We start from the raw sequence: 14812 nt of genomic DNA on the forward strand, positions 1-14812 counted from the left end.
GTGAGCTCCCGTTGCTCGGTCCCTGCTCCTGCCAACCTAGCAGTTCGAAAGCATGTCAAAGTGCAAGTAGATAAATAGGTACCACTCTGGCGGGAATGCAAACGGCATTTCTGTGCACTGCTCTAGTTCGCCAGAAGCGGCTTAGTCATGCTGGTCAGAAGCTGTACACCGGCTCCCTTGGCCAATAAAGCGAGATGAGTGCCGCAACCCCAGAGTTGGCCACGACTGGACCTAGTGGTCAGGGGTCCCTTTACCTCACAATCACTAGAATAGGCTGAGTCCTAAACTATGCACCTCAAGTGTCAAAGCCCAGGTTTAAGAGGTGCGCACATGTCAGCAAACCTCTTGAAGCAAACAATGTAGCGAAGATTTCCTAAAATACTATATGCCTAATTGAGGTGCTACAAAATTCTACAATCGATTGGTTGATCAAAAGCAAGACTGTTGTCTGAAACCAATCCTAAAACATTGTCCTGTTTGTGTCAGCCATCCCCAGTTCAGCTGTTCGCTGGTGGTGGGAAGTTTTATTACAGGAGCCATCATGAAGTCCGACGCAGACAGAACCATTTCTGTGTAGGAGATAAATTACTGAGTAACGTAAGGAGGCAGTGAATAATTAGATACCAAAATGGGGCTCATAAATTAAAGAACAGGAAAGATGCCAGAACTGCACACAATAAGCTGATAGGGGGGAAAAAGGGAGGGGCCATTTTACCAAGGTAAGTATCACCCCAGTGCAATTTCTGTGAGATACTCCATCAGCTGACAGCATCTGCCTGGTTGCTGCTCTGAACAATGCACTTCCATTTCCATTGAAAGGGAGGAAGAGGGATTTTTGATTCATTAAGAGCCAGCACACCGCAGATTAGCAAAAGGCAAACTCCAGTGCACATCCTCTGGCCACAGGAGCTTCCCCCTCGTGTTCCTTTTTGCTTCATAAATATGCTAATTTCCCCTTTCTTCTGCATTCCTTCTTCTTTCAAAATTCCATTTCATGGAGACATGATGAATCTACTTTCCAGCTATCTCTGCTTTGCAAAAATATCTTGGAGAAATAATCATGCAGTGGGGTGGAGAATCTGTCTCTTTGCATGTTTCTAGACAGGGGCTTAATATTGCAAGGAGATCATTTAGATGTTGGATGATTGTTAACAATTTTTTTTTTAACATCGATTTTTGCTGGAAAGGGTACATCCAGGTTAAATGGGTGAGAAATGCAGGCTGGCATTTTGGTGCCAACCACATCTGGAAGACCCTTTCCCTCATAAATGGAGATAAAGCAACAAAGAAGATGAAAAGCAAGAAAGCTGCAAGATCTGGTCACATCAGGTTAGGTTTATTCAATTTATAAATCACTTCCCACTAAAGTGATTTACAACCAGTAAAAAAAATACAACAAAAACCTAAATAAAGAACAAAAAACAGATTCAACAGCACAATACTGTTATCATTAGTGCCTCCCAAATGTCCAAGAAAACAAAAATGTCGGACTTCCGGTGGAGCGCGATCTGGTCGCAAGCGAGGGATTTTTCGGAGGAGGAAGATCCCTGCTATTTCGGGTGAAAGGGGGTGTTACAGGGCGCAGTAACCCCCCAAAAAGCCTCGGGAGGGTGTCCGAGGTTCCAGGTTCCCGGCAGAGCCCTAGAGCCGCCCGTCCGGCCGTCAGGTAGCCCCCAAAAGGGCGAAGAGTACGGCGGAACGGGATAGCGGGCTATCGGGAAGCCATTGCTGCACTCGAATAGCGAAGCCCCGTGCTTGCAAGGAATAGCGCTCCGCTCTCAAAACTAAAAGAATTTGGACCTATTTGGATTAAAATTGAAAGATTTGGACCCAAAGGAAGCTCCAGATTATCAAGGTGTTTTTTTTTCCGAGTTCGGTTTCTATCTGGAATCAGCTCTGACGCAGCGATACAGCAGAGCAGGAAAGCGAAAGTAAGTTGCCTCTAGCGGTTACTGTTTCCGTTTCTCCCATAACTTTTAAAAACTTTTTGAAACTTTCTGAAACAAAGTTGAAGCATGCTGCCAGCTTAAAGAAACCTAAGATATATGCTAAAAGGGAGAACAGAAAGTATTTGGGTTTATTTTGAGATTGTCGATGGAACGGAGGAGTTAAAAGAGAAGCCTTCGGTCCTTCCTGCTTTTCTTTTTCGACTTTTTTTCCTGAAGATATATAGTATTTCTTTTTCTTTTTCTTTTCTGAAGATAAACAGCATTTGATATTACGGACAGAGGTCAATCTGAAAAGGCCACAACCCCAATTGAACAAAAATTTTAAATCTGAATGGGACTTATCAACCATATTCTCTAATTGAACTTGGCCCCTAGTGGTAGAAACTGGTAACTACAACTTGTTTTTTTTTTTCTGAGATCTTTCTTGGCCAGTGAAAAAAAAAATTTTTTTTTTCTTGAACTGTCTCTGTATAGAAATCTCTAGTTTGCGTGACCTTGGCAGCTCCCAGCTCCTTTGTACTCTCTGGATGGAAAATTCCTCTTGGGACGTGGTAGAGTGAAAGAAGCCGACTTGCCAGCAAAGAATTTTGTTTACGTTTTCTTTTCTTTTTTTTTTTTTTTATGACTACAATAATCAGTGGAAGAGGAGATGGCTATTTTGGGGCTGTGAAGAACATTCTCTTTCGGATTACAAATTTGGTCTCTAAACCAGTTGGATGATAAGACCCACAACCCTTTCTTGTTATAAACATTAAACAACTTGGATCTGTATGAGGGACAATACACCAGTTGGATTATAAATTGGACTATAATTTGGATTACAATTGTAAAATTAAAGGGAAAGCCGAATTAAGGATTAGCCCGATTGGGGGCAAGAAGATTGGTTCATATCTGAGACTGAGATATTGGAAAGAGTTGGACTAACTTTGATTTATAAGTAATCTTTTTCCTTTAAATATTTAATGTATTTATTGTATATCGGAATCTAAGTTTTGAAATTTGACTCTATTGTGGAATTTGGTGGAAAGGGGATTATATTCAGGGATATTGAACTAAAATGACACACCAACAAAAGAAAGGGATGGAGGGGGGAACACCAACTGATAGGAGAGCATCTAAACAAGAATCAGACTTTAGAGCAGAAATACTGAAAATGTTCGCAGAAATCAAACAGAGTGAAAAGAACTTGGATACTAAATTGGAGCAAGTGAATAAGAAAATGGAACAAGTCGATAACAAAATTGGGAGAATGGATAAAAAAATTGACGAGACAGTGAATGAACTGAAAGGGCAAATAAAAGAGGTGTCTAAAAGAACACAATTTGTGGAAGAAGGCCTGAAAAAAACTAAATTGGAGATGAAGGAGGTGAAGCGGGAGGAAGAAAGGCTGAAAGTGGAAATAACAGAAATTAACAAATCTCAGGAGGAAATTAAAGATATAATTGCTATGAATGAACTGAGACAGAGGGAGGTTAACCTGAGGCTGAGATCGGTACCGGAAATGCAGAACGAAAATATTAAAGAGAAGCTGATAGTAGAAATTGCGAAGTGGATGGAACTACCAATGGAAGATGTGGCAAAAACAGTACAAAATGCATTCAGAATGAGAGTAAGAACAACAAAGGCAAGGAAATTCCCAGGTGATTGTTTAATTACATTTAAAGATCGGAAGATGAGAAATTTGATATTACAGAGGAACAGAGAGAAAAGACTGTACATTGATGGAAATTACATAATTATTTTTAAAGACATACCGATTAGGCTGTTGAAACGAAGAGATCCATATAAGCCATTGGTACAGATACTTAAGAAAAATAAGATTGATTTCAGATGGGAATTTCCGGAAGGAGTTTCCTTCTTCTACAAAACTAAAAAACGCAGGTTGACAAGCCCAGAAGAGATTGGGAAATTTACGAGAAGGTACAAGGAATTACAAGTTGAAGAAGAAGAGGTGAAGGGTGCAGGAGCAGGAAGAGGATCAGGACTAAGAGATGAGTCAGAATCAGTGGAAGAGGAAGAGGAACAGGGTAAAAGATCCGAGGAAGAAGAAGAAGACGAAGAAGGAGGTGAAGAAGAAGAAGAAGAAGCAGAAAAGGAAGACAGACTATAGATAAACAAATAAAATTATTTAATTTGACTGCAAGATGGCGTTAAAATTATGGAATTGGAATGTTAATGGGATGAATGATAAAAGAAAACGAAACAAAATTGAACAATTTCTCAAGAAGAAAAATTTGGACATTATATGTTTGCAGGAAACGCACGTGGCAAGAAGACACAGGAAAATTTTGATAAATAAGAGACTAGGGAACGAATTTATATCATCAGATAAAGAGAAAAAAGAGGTGTGGTTCTATACACCAAAAACAAAATTGAAGCCAAACAACTCTTTAAAGACGAAGATGGGAGAATTATAGCAGTACAGATCAAGTGGCAAGGCGAAAACTTAATAATTGTCGGGATCTATGCACCCAATGGAAATAAGACTGATTTTTATAAAACTTTGGAAGAAAAATTATTTGAATATATGGATCAGAAGATCATAATAATGGGTGATATGAACGGTGTGGTCTCTCTACAGATGGATAGATTAAGAGAAGGAAGAAACAAAGAAGGGAAACTTCCAAAGTCTTTTTTCTCAATGACTAAGAATTGTAATTTGATTGATATTTGGAGGCTTAGACACCCGCTGGAAAAACAATTCACGTACTATTCAGAACCAAATCAGTCAATGTCAAGAATCGATCAAATTTGGGTTTCAAATGAACTGACTCCAAGAATTCAAAAAATTGAAATTCAACCTAAAGTAATCTCAGACCATAACCCAATGGAATTGGAATTAAAAGGATTTGAGGAAAGATCTTTTAGATGGAGAATTAACGACTATTTACTGGACGACGAAAAGATTATGGATAAGGCACGAAAGAAACTAACCGAATATTTTACAGACAATCTTAATAAAGGCACAAAGATTAGTATTGTTTGGGATGCAAGCAAAGCAGTGATGAGAGGTTTCTTTATTCAGCAGAACTCACTGAAGAACAAATTTAGGGAAAAAGGGAAAAAAGAAATCTTGAATCAGATTATGGAAAAGGAGAAAAAATTAATTAAAAAACCAAACAGCTTAAAGATCAAACAAGAAATTAAGATCTTACAGACGCAATTTTCAATTATTATAAATAAAGAAATAGAATGGAACATCAAAAGACTACGACAGAGAAACTTTGAATTTGCGAATAAATCAGGCAAACTGCTTGCATGGCAAACTAAAAAGAGAAAAGAACAGAATACAATTAACAAAATTACTGTGAATGGAGAAGAGAAAGTCTCCCCAAAAGAAATTAGGAAAGGATTCTTGGACTTTTACAGTCAATTATATAAGGATAAAGAAAGAAACAATGTGAAGAAAATTGAAAGATTTTTAAGAAATAAAAAGGTGCAGAAGATCCCGACAGAACAAAAAGACAAGCTGAACACCCCAATTGAAGTTGACGAGATTAAAGAAGTCGTAAAGGAATTGAAGAGAGGAAAGGCCCCGGGACCAGACGGATTTACATCAGGATACTATAAGGAAATGAGCGAAGTTTTGATGACCCCATTGAAAGAAGTAATAAATAATATTTTAAAAACAAGAGAGATTCCAGATACATGGAAAGAAGCATTTATAACATTAATTCCCAAACAAGATTCAGATCTAACACAAGTTAAAAACTATAGGCCTATTTCTCTATTGAATACAGATTATAAAATATTTGCGGGTATCTTAGCAAAGAGAATTAAAAAGATATTAATGAGTATCATCCACAAAGACCAAGCAGGGTTCCTGCCAGGCAGACAATTGAAAGACAATGTTAGAAATATAATTAACATTTTGGAATATCTGCATGCCAGGAACGAGAAGCAAGCGATACTAATGTTTGTGGATGCTGAAAAGGCCTTCGATAACATAATATGGGAATTTATGTTGAAAAATCTTGAATATATGGGGGTAGGAGAAGAGTTCTTTAATGGTATCAAGGCAATATACACAGAGCAGCGAGCTAAATTGATAGTTAATAACGTGGTTTCCGAAGATATAAAAATATCTAAAGGAACAAGACAGGGATGTCCGCTCTCACCATTGTTATTTATAACGGTTCTGGAGGTCTTTTTAAATGCAATAAGACAAAATAGTCGAATAAAAGGGGTAACAGTAGGTCAGAACGAATATAAAGTGAAAGCTTTTGCCGACGATCTGGTTATAACGATGGAGGAACCTTTAGAAAGTGTTAGAGAGGTACTGGAGGAGATTGAACAATTTGGGATGGTGGCCGGGTTCAGATTGAATAAGAAAAAAACCAAAATAATGGCTAAAAATATGGAGCAGGATAAAACAGAAACATTGCAACAACAAACGGAGATTGAAGTAGTGAAGAAAGTAAAATACTTGGGAATATGGTTAACAACTAAAAATATCGACCTGTACCAGAATAATTATGTTCAAATATGGAAAGGTATAAAAAAAGACCTGGAGGTGTGGAATAGAATGAAGCTGTCCTTTTGGGGCAGGATTTCTATAATTAAGATGAACGTGCTCCCAAGGCTGCTATTTTTGTTTCAGACAATCCCCATAATTAAGGGGAGCGGAACCTTCAAAGATTGGCAAAAAGTGATATCAAGGTACATCTGGCAGGGCAAGAAGCCAAGAATAAAATATAAACTACTCACAGATGCGAAAGAGAGAGGAGGCTTCGCCCTGCCAGATTTGAAACTATATTATGAAGCAGCATGTATTTGCTGGCTAAAGGATTGGATTAAGCTTGAAAATAAGGAATTATTAGATCTTGAAGGTTTCGACAACAGGTTCGGGTGGCACGCCTATTTATGGTGTGATAAAAAAAGGGTTCACAAAGGATTTGGAAACCACATCTTCAGAAATTCGTTAATAGAAGTATGGGACAGGTACAAAAGTCTTTTAGAACCAAGGGTCCCACATTGGTTATCTCCGTTGGAGGTCATGTGTGTAAAGAGAGTGAACATGAGAGGTAATTGGGCTACATACGGAGAATTGGTAACGAAGGAAGGAGGAAAATGGCAACTAAAACCATATGAACAAGTAAAGAACTATGTATATGATTGGTTACACTACTTCCAAGTAAATGAAATGTTTAAGAAAGATGTAAAGGAAAAGGGGTATATAGAAAAAGACTCTAGGTTTCAATTGGATATAATTAATAGTGAAAATAAGACTTTGTCAAAAATGTACAAGATAATGTTGGAATGGTGTACGAAGGACGAAGAAGTTAAATCAGTAATGATACACTGGGCTAGAGATTTTGGACACAATATTCAATTTGATGATTGGGAGAAACTATGGAAAGAAAATTTAAAATTCACTGCATGCATGGGATTGAAGGAAAATGTGATGAAAATGTTCTACAGATGGTATATCACACCGGTCAAGCTAGCCAAAATGTATAAAACGGATAATAAGTGTTGGAAATGCAAAGAAAGGGAGGGAACATTTTATCACATGTGGTGGGAATGCAAGAAGGTTAAGAACTTCTGGGAAGGGATATATAATGAACTAAAAAAAATGTTAAAGTATATTTTTGTCAAGAAACCAGAAGCCTTTCTTTTAGGTATCACAGGAAAAGAGATAAGAAGGAAAGACTTTAAGTTATTCCAGTATGCGGTTGTGGCAGCAAGAATTTTACTAGCCCAGATGTGGAAACAGGAAGAAACACCGACAATTCAAGAGTGGAGATCGAAATTAACAGATTATGTGGAGTTAGATAAACTGACTGGAAAAATAAGATATCTTAAAAATCAAAAGTTCATCGAACATTGGGGAAAGTTTGTAGATTATCTGAAAAACTTATGTGATTCACAAACAACGCTAGTGGGGTTTCAAGAAGCACTGTAAAGGCTAAGATGTATTGTTTGGAAAATAGATATTGGTAAAGGTGAAAGTTAAAAGGCAATGCAAAAAAGGAAATGCGTTATAGTTAAGAGTATATATGGATGATTACCAGAAAAATCGAAGGAAGTCTAAAAAGTATAATCTGTGAAAATTTGGTTAGAAATATATGCTCTTTGTTGTAAACTAATAAAAAGTATATTGAAAAAAAAAAAAGAAAACAAAAATGTCATTGCCTGTCACTGAAACAATGACAAGGTTGGTGCCACACAGACCTCCTTACGAGAGAGCTTTCCATAAATGGGGTGAATGCTACAGAGAATTCCCATTCTCTTCTTGCCACCCTCCAATTCTCTCTCAAAGGGGACACACAGAAAAGGACTGCAGATGATTATCTCAGGGTCCAGAGAGGTTCAGGTGGAGACAGGAAGTTGTTTAGGTATGGTGATCCCAAGTTGTGTAAGGCTTTCAGGGTCAAAACCAGCACACTGTGAAATGGTGAAGGGCCCAACACAGACCTTCTAAACCAGAGGAAGTCGATGCAGTGCCCTCCAAACAGTGGACTACAATTCCTATCACCTCTTATCACTGGCCATGCTTGATGGAGGTTGATAGGGTTTCAGTTCAATAACATCTGGAGAACTCCATGTGTTCTGCTTAATTCAAATATATTCCTGTTTCCTGGTTGTTGTGGCTCAGTGACAGAGAACAAAGGGCAAAAGAAGAAGAAGAAAGATCTCGGCCACTGGTGACTGCAAGGGCTCAGCTGTATATCTCTCAGCCATTGTAAGAGTGCCCTATGAACTTGGATGACATCACAATAGCACCTGGTGTCAATCTCCCAGCCACAGGGGCTTGTAGCAACATTATCATAGCTGCTTCCCCAGGAGGAGAGCCACTACCCTGGTGGCATGATGGGAAATAACATCTCCCACAGGAAAATTAAGAAGCATAAGTGTGACAAGTCTTCAGACCAGGACAAGGACAAAAGGGGAATTTTAATCTGCTTGAAAAAAGACAAGGCCACTGTAAGTACCAGTCGATTAGTTGCTCCCCCATATCATCACCCCCCAAAAACACCAGAAGCTTTGTACAACTACAGCCTTGTACAACTGGGTATAATACACATCCTCCCCCTACACAAGGTTTCTCTCCTGCCAAGCTATTTCTACATGCAGAGATTGTGCCATAATGCTGACAAGACTAGAGGTAGCGAAGGTGTTGCCCTCCAGATATTACGGGACTACAATTCCCATCATCCTTGACCATGTTACCTGGCACCGATGGGAGTAATTGCTCAACAAAACTTGGAGAGCATCATCTTGGCTACCCATGAACTAGACCCAGGGACCACAGTGTCACCACCATCTTAAGAGATCTGGGAGTGAGTATTCTCAACACTGCCATCCCAACTGTGGAAGGCTCTCCTCCGAAAAAGCCACTCGGGGCCTACTTTGCTGTCCATTCAGCACCAAAGAAAAACATTTCAGAAACCTTTCAGGCTTTTCAGACTTCACTGCAGCCTTGTTTCTGGCCCCGAATGTATAACTGTGGATCCTTCACACATATCCCTCCATGTCGGTTGGTGGTGTCACAGACTATAAGTGGTGATGGTAATCTTCAAAAATATTGGAGAGATTTCCAGATATCAGGAGAGTGCCTTTTTGCACTTATCATTTATGGTGACATAACTGTTGTTTCCATCAGGGTTTCTTTTCTGGCATATTGCTGAGCAACTTCATTATTACTCAGCTAGTATTTTGAAATGATGTACTATCCCTACCCCTATGTACCACAAAAAATTGACTTTTGTGAAAGATCTGGAATGGATCATCAATATTTGCATTTGTGCGGCATTGTGTAAGCATTGTCTCAGTTTTTGTGTGGAAGGGTTGAGAGACACCTGTTTTCCTTCCGTCTGACCACTGTGAGAGGAGGGATATATACAGGGTAAGTCTTTTAAAAGTCTTTTAAAAGAGGCCTCTGTATCCACGGGGCCTCTTTTAAAGGACTCACCTTGTATATGGCGAAAGGAGTCAATGGTACTGAGTCAATGCACTGCCCATGACATCAATTATTACCTTCAGACAAAATTCCATCACATTAACAAGGTTCACCATAGTTCAGGCAGACATGCAGATCTTCTTCTAATCTCCTATCCTCCCACAATATTCCAGCACAACAGGCATTAAAATAAAAATGATAAAAGCTGTGAAACGGCTACCTCAGTGCTCACGCTCATAACTCTGACATTTGCTGAGGGACACAAGGGTACTTGAGGGATAGAACTACAGCAGTGGCACTTTTCCCATGAGGGCACAACTCACCCTTAGTTTGGAAAGCAAAACCTCAAGTCACTAATAACTATGATGTGTGAGCAAAAGTGCAGGCAATCAAGCTACAAATTAACTCTTTAAAAAAGCCGGATCAAATAGCAACAGCGCTATGATAAATGGCAAGTGTGGAAAGGACCTAATTCTTCTCAGTCAGCTCCCGAGAAGAGACATCTATTGACCATCCAAAGGACTGGTCAGCCAATGAAGTTGAAGTATGAGAGATTTGCAACAGACAAAAGGAAATCCTGCTTCACACAACATTTCATTAAATGGTGTATTTGAACAAGATGTGGAGGTGGCTAACAATGTAAGAACATTAAGAAGAGCCTGCTGGATCAGGACAATGGCCTGATATGAACAGTAACATATCTTTGCTCATAATGAAGGTTAGCTAACTCTGGGTTATAGAGATTACAGGAATTTCCTGCTAGTGAGACCTAGAGATTCTTCTGCACAACACACACACACACACACACACACACATGCCAATTTCCTGTGATGGTAATGACACAATTTATTTAGTTTGCAGTTTCACACTTTTGCTGCTTTGTCCTTGCTGTTCCTGCAACTATTTCTTCATGGAGCACCACATTCCCTATTTCACTCCATGTCTCTCTTCTTTCCCAAATTTTGAATGCAATCAACCTTAAGAGGGAACGCTATAAAGAGCTGAGACTAAGCTTCCTCAGTTCCACTAGTGCAGGGGTCGGCAAGGCTTACCAGGCATGGGCCAGATCACTCCTGCAGAGATCCTCTGTGGGCCGGCGCAGCGCAACACCGGAAATCGCATCTGCATCTGTCCGCAGGGCTAGAAATCACTTCTGCACATGCCCAGACACCAGAAATTGTGCCTACACAGAAGCAATTTCCAGCATCTGGGCATGCACAGAAGCGATTTCCGCAACCATGGAAGAGAGTCCCTGCACCACGCTGCACCAGTTTAGCACAGTGCGTGGGGACTCGCCCAGCGGGCAGCTCGGTTCGGCGGCAGTTCGTGGGCTGGTTAAATGGCTTCCATGGGCTGCTTCTGGCCCATGGGCTGCAGGTTGGGGACCCCTGCACTAGTGCATTAGATTTCAGTACTACTGAACACAACTGATTACAGCAAATCATCCACTGATCTACCAGTAGATCCCAGTCTACCTCTTGCCTACCCCTACCCTAGATCTGCCCCACCCTTCTAGGGCCCATGCCCCACTCGGGGTAACTTTAAAATCACAATTTTATATATACACACACACACACACACACACACACACACACACACATATATATATATATATAATGCAACATTAAAGATCTGTTTAAAAAACAATGGCAGTGCTAACAGGTAAAAATGACCTTCATAGTACTTAGTAGGCAAAAATGTCCCAGAATAAAAATGTCTTTACCACCTAGCTAGCAAATCACAATTCATAGAACAAGGTGTGATATTGCTGCAGTCACTTAGAAGGCCCAATCTCTTGCTGTCATCAACTGTGCCTCCACCTCCAGAGCAGGGCAGGTTGTATGGAAAGATGATGATGAGGATGATGATAAGCCATCTGTTTCCCATAGGTGGCAATCCCATAGGTACACTGGGCATTTAGGGCTTTAAAGTTGATCACCAACACTTTAAATTGTGCCAGGAAACAAAAGGGCACTCAATGAGGATGTCGCAGGACAGATCAAACACAGCCCCTCTGGTGCCCACTAACAACCTAGTTGTTGCATTCTGGGTCAGCTGCAGCACCCAGAGACTTTTCTGTTCAAAGGTAGCCACTGCAAGAATCACATGAGAGGAAGCCAACAGTGTTTAAATATCTGTCAGGAGGCAATAGCTGAGACTATGAGGTCCAATCAAGTGCTTGACTCAGGCTGCAGAAATGGATTAGGGAGAATTCTTGTGCTTGAGGGAGGAAAGTTTCATTTTATTAGGAAGATTCTGTTTTGCTTACAGGTCAAGGTAGTGCTGCTTCCTCCTCTTGGAAAATTGTCTCATGGCTCCAAAGTCCTCCCCCTCTTCACTCTCCCCCTGGGGAGCAGGGTAAATTTTTGTGGCCGGCAAGAGCCAAGGGGCTACCGTGGAGACAGTCCCAGCAGCCCCTCATTGCCGTTTCCTTCAGCAGCCCGACGAGGAGGAGGAGATGGAGACAACCAAGTGCGGAGGATTCTCACAATGTTTTTCTTGGTTGAGGCTGAAAAGACAGGGGTCAACGCAGACGGAGACTCCACGGTTGCCAAAAATAAAACCAAGAATTGGTACACCATACATCCAGTAGGCATGAGAGGAGCACCTGGACTGTGATCAGCAGACATTGCCAGGTCAAGGGTATGGAAACAAAAACCTCCAGGACACAGGAAGGCAATAAACCAACCTGAGCATCTCAAAAAGGCTGGTCACCTTTAGTGTGTGCTTGAAAGTGGGGCGAAAACAAGGGTCTGTTCTCACGTGCTGCTATTGTGCCAATCACAAGGGCAATGTGAGGTTAAAGTAAGGCTTAATGGGTTAAGGCAGAGATGAGGAGCCTTGGGTTTGCCAGATGTTGTATTCTGACTACCATCAGCCCCAGCCAGCATGGCCAATGGTCAGGGATGATGAGAATTATAGTCCAGCAACAACTGGAAGGACACAGGTTCTGTTCCCGGGTTGGATAGTTATCACTGTACAATATTAATGCATGAGCATGCTAAAATCATTCAGGCAATCAAGCCCATCATTGTAAGAGGCAAGCTACACAGGTTCCTTGAGGCTGTCAGCCAGGAAACAGGTATGGTCCTCCTAGAAAATCCAGCAGACACCATCCAAAGAATCCAGAAGAGAAATAGTTGTAAGATGTTGCACCAGCAATTGCTGATTGGGAACTAACAGTTGTAACATTGCACAATGTGCTGTGTAATAGGGAGAGGCCCCAATTCACCTCCCACGCTTAACTATAAGCTATGAGCATTTTGCTTCCTTTGGGTACCTTCATGTTGGTGCCTCATGAAGGAATCAGGTTGTTTGTTGTGGGTTCCAAAGCCTGAAAACAGTGGAACAATTGAGGAGAATTCAGTGGCAAGTGGAAAGGCATTTCCACACACCCTGTGGATTTATTGTGTGTTTTGGAGGGAGAATCATATACACAGAATACCTGCTTACAGAGTACCTGCAAGGACGTCAAAGATTAAGAGTTTCTCAGCTCCAGTCCTAGCAGGCACTTTAAGAACAGGCCTCCCTCTCATCCTCTGAAGGGCCAGTCAACTCATTACAGCATTCATTGAGAAATAACGATGTATTCTGAAAAAAAAATTGGTATGTAGCTTGGGACTACAGGGGCACGGTGCTCCAAAACCACATCCATACTCAGCTCAGATACCATCAATTCACATTTCCATAGGCTTTTATAGTTTGGGAATTCTTATGCTACTGGACATGAGCCATGATAGGTCAAACAGAACTTCCAAGGTTAGAGGCAGGATATATTTGATTTTCTGGATGCTGTTGACAAACAACAGGGCACCCCTGTTATATTATGTCTGGCCTGTGAGCTTGAAATATGGAATTTGCCATATAGCAGGTCAGACTATTTGTCATTCTAGTCTAGTACTGTCTACTGACTGATGGTGGCTGTCCAGGGTTTCAGGCAGAAGAGGTCTTTCCCATCACCTGCTATTTGATGACTTTAACTGGAGATGCCAGGGATGGAGCCTTATGCACGATAATCCCTTGCTGTACCACCAATTTATGGTTGCTACCCAGAAAGCTTCCCAAAGCATCTTGCTGGCCTTTGTTGGGGACTAGGTGGACCCTTTGTCCATCTAGGCAATCCTTATGTTCTTGCAAATCATCACACGTTTTTCCTATATGAAGCTAAAAGGGTATTTGACAAATTCATGGTGGATAAAGCTATCAGTGGCTGCTATTCATGATTGTAGGTGGCAAGTCACTGTACGCCATTTGCCGGAGCTGGCAGGGGCAAGGAGCAAGAGAGGGATACTTCATTTATGTCCTACTTGCAGGGATCCCAAAGGCATCTGGTTGGCCACTGTGAGACCAGCACACAGAACTAGACGGGCCATTGGCCTGATCCAACAGGCTCTTACGTTCTTATATTGTCTATGTGGATTTTTTAAAAAGGAAATCGTTTCAAAATGTTAAGTGTGGAAAACAAAACACATTGTTGTGACAGGTATGTTGCTGAATGACAACATATGCAAAAATGCCATGTGTAAGAAGCCTGTAATCTTCACAAAACATAAATATCCTCCATGCTTCCTTCTTTTGAGGCACTTTTGTGGGTCCCTTTGCCCTTTGAGGTTAGATGGGTGGTAAATAGAACAGGGCCCTTTTCAGCTGCAGAGCCCAGTCTATGGAATGCCCTCCTTGCGGAAGTGTGTATTTTAGCTCCTGACGGAGACTTTAAAATCAATAATAGTAAAATTGCCCAGTTATTTCCCCATTTTTTATAACTGATTTTCATTTTATGGTATCATTCTGCTGGGATTTATTGGCTTTATACTTATTTCTAATCATCTGGAGTTTTTGTTTATTTTAATGGTCTGAGAGGTCATGATGATGTTTCAGACATGAAGCTAAGCAGATTTGGCTCCGGATGAGAGACCACCTGGAAACCTCGCGAACATTGCTCTGAGCTTTGTGAAGAAAA

At 40.8% G+C, this 14812-nt stretch overlaps 1 protein-coding gene and 1 long non-coding RNA gene across 3 annotated transcripts in view; one reads left to right on the plus strand and one right to left on the minus strand.

Annotated features, from left to right (window-relative positions):
- The window catches only part of NECAB3 (N-terminal EF-hand calcium binding protein 3), an 88363-nt gene that overhangs the window by 18773 nt on the left and 54778 nt on the right, over positions 1–14812 (minus strand). The gene's annotated exons all lie outside the window — the stretch shown is intronic.
- Positions 8429–12557, plus strand: LOC310764812. The gene is made up of 2 exons (XR_014549213.1): positions 8429–8876; positions 12124–12557. It is a non-coding gene; the product is annotated as an uncharacterized lncRNA (long non-coding RNA).

The sequence above is a fragment of the Podarcis filfolensis genome (genome assembly GCF_964270895.1).
Source record: "Podarcis filfolensis genome assembly, chromosome: 6".
Classification (NCBI taxonomy): domain Eukaryota; kingdom Metazoa; phylum Chordata; class Lepidosauria; order Squamata; family Lacertidae; genus Podarcis; species Podarcis filfolensis.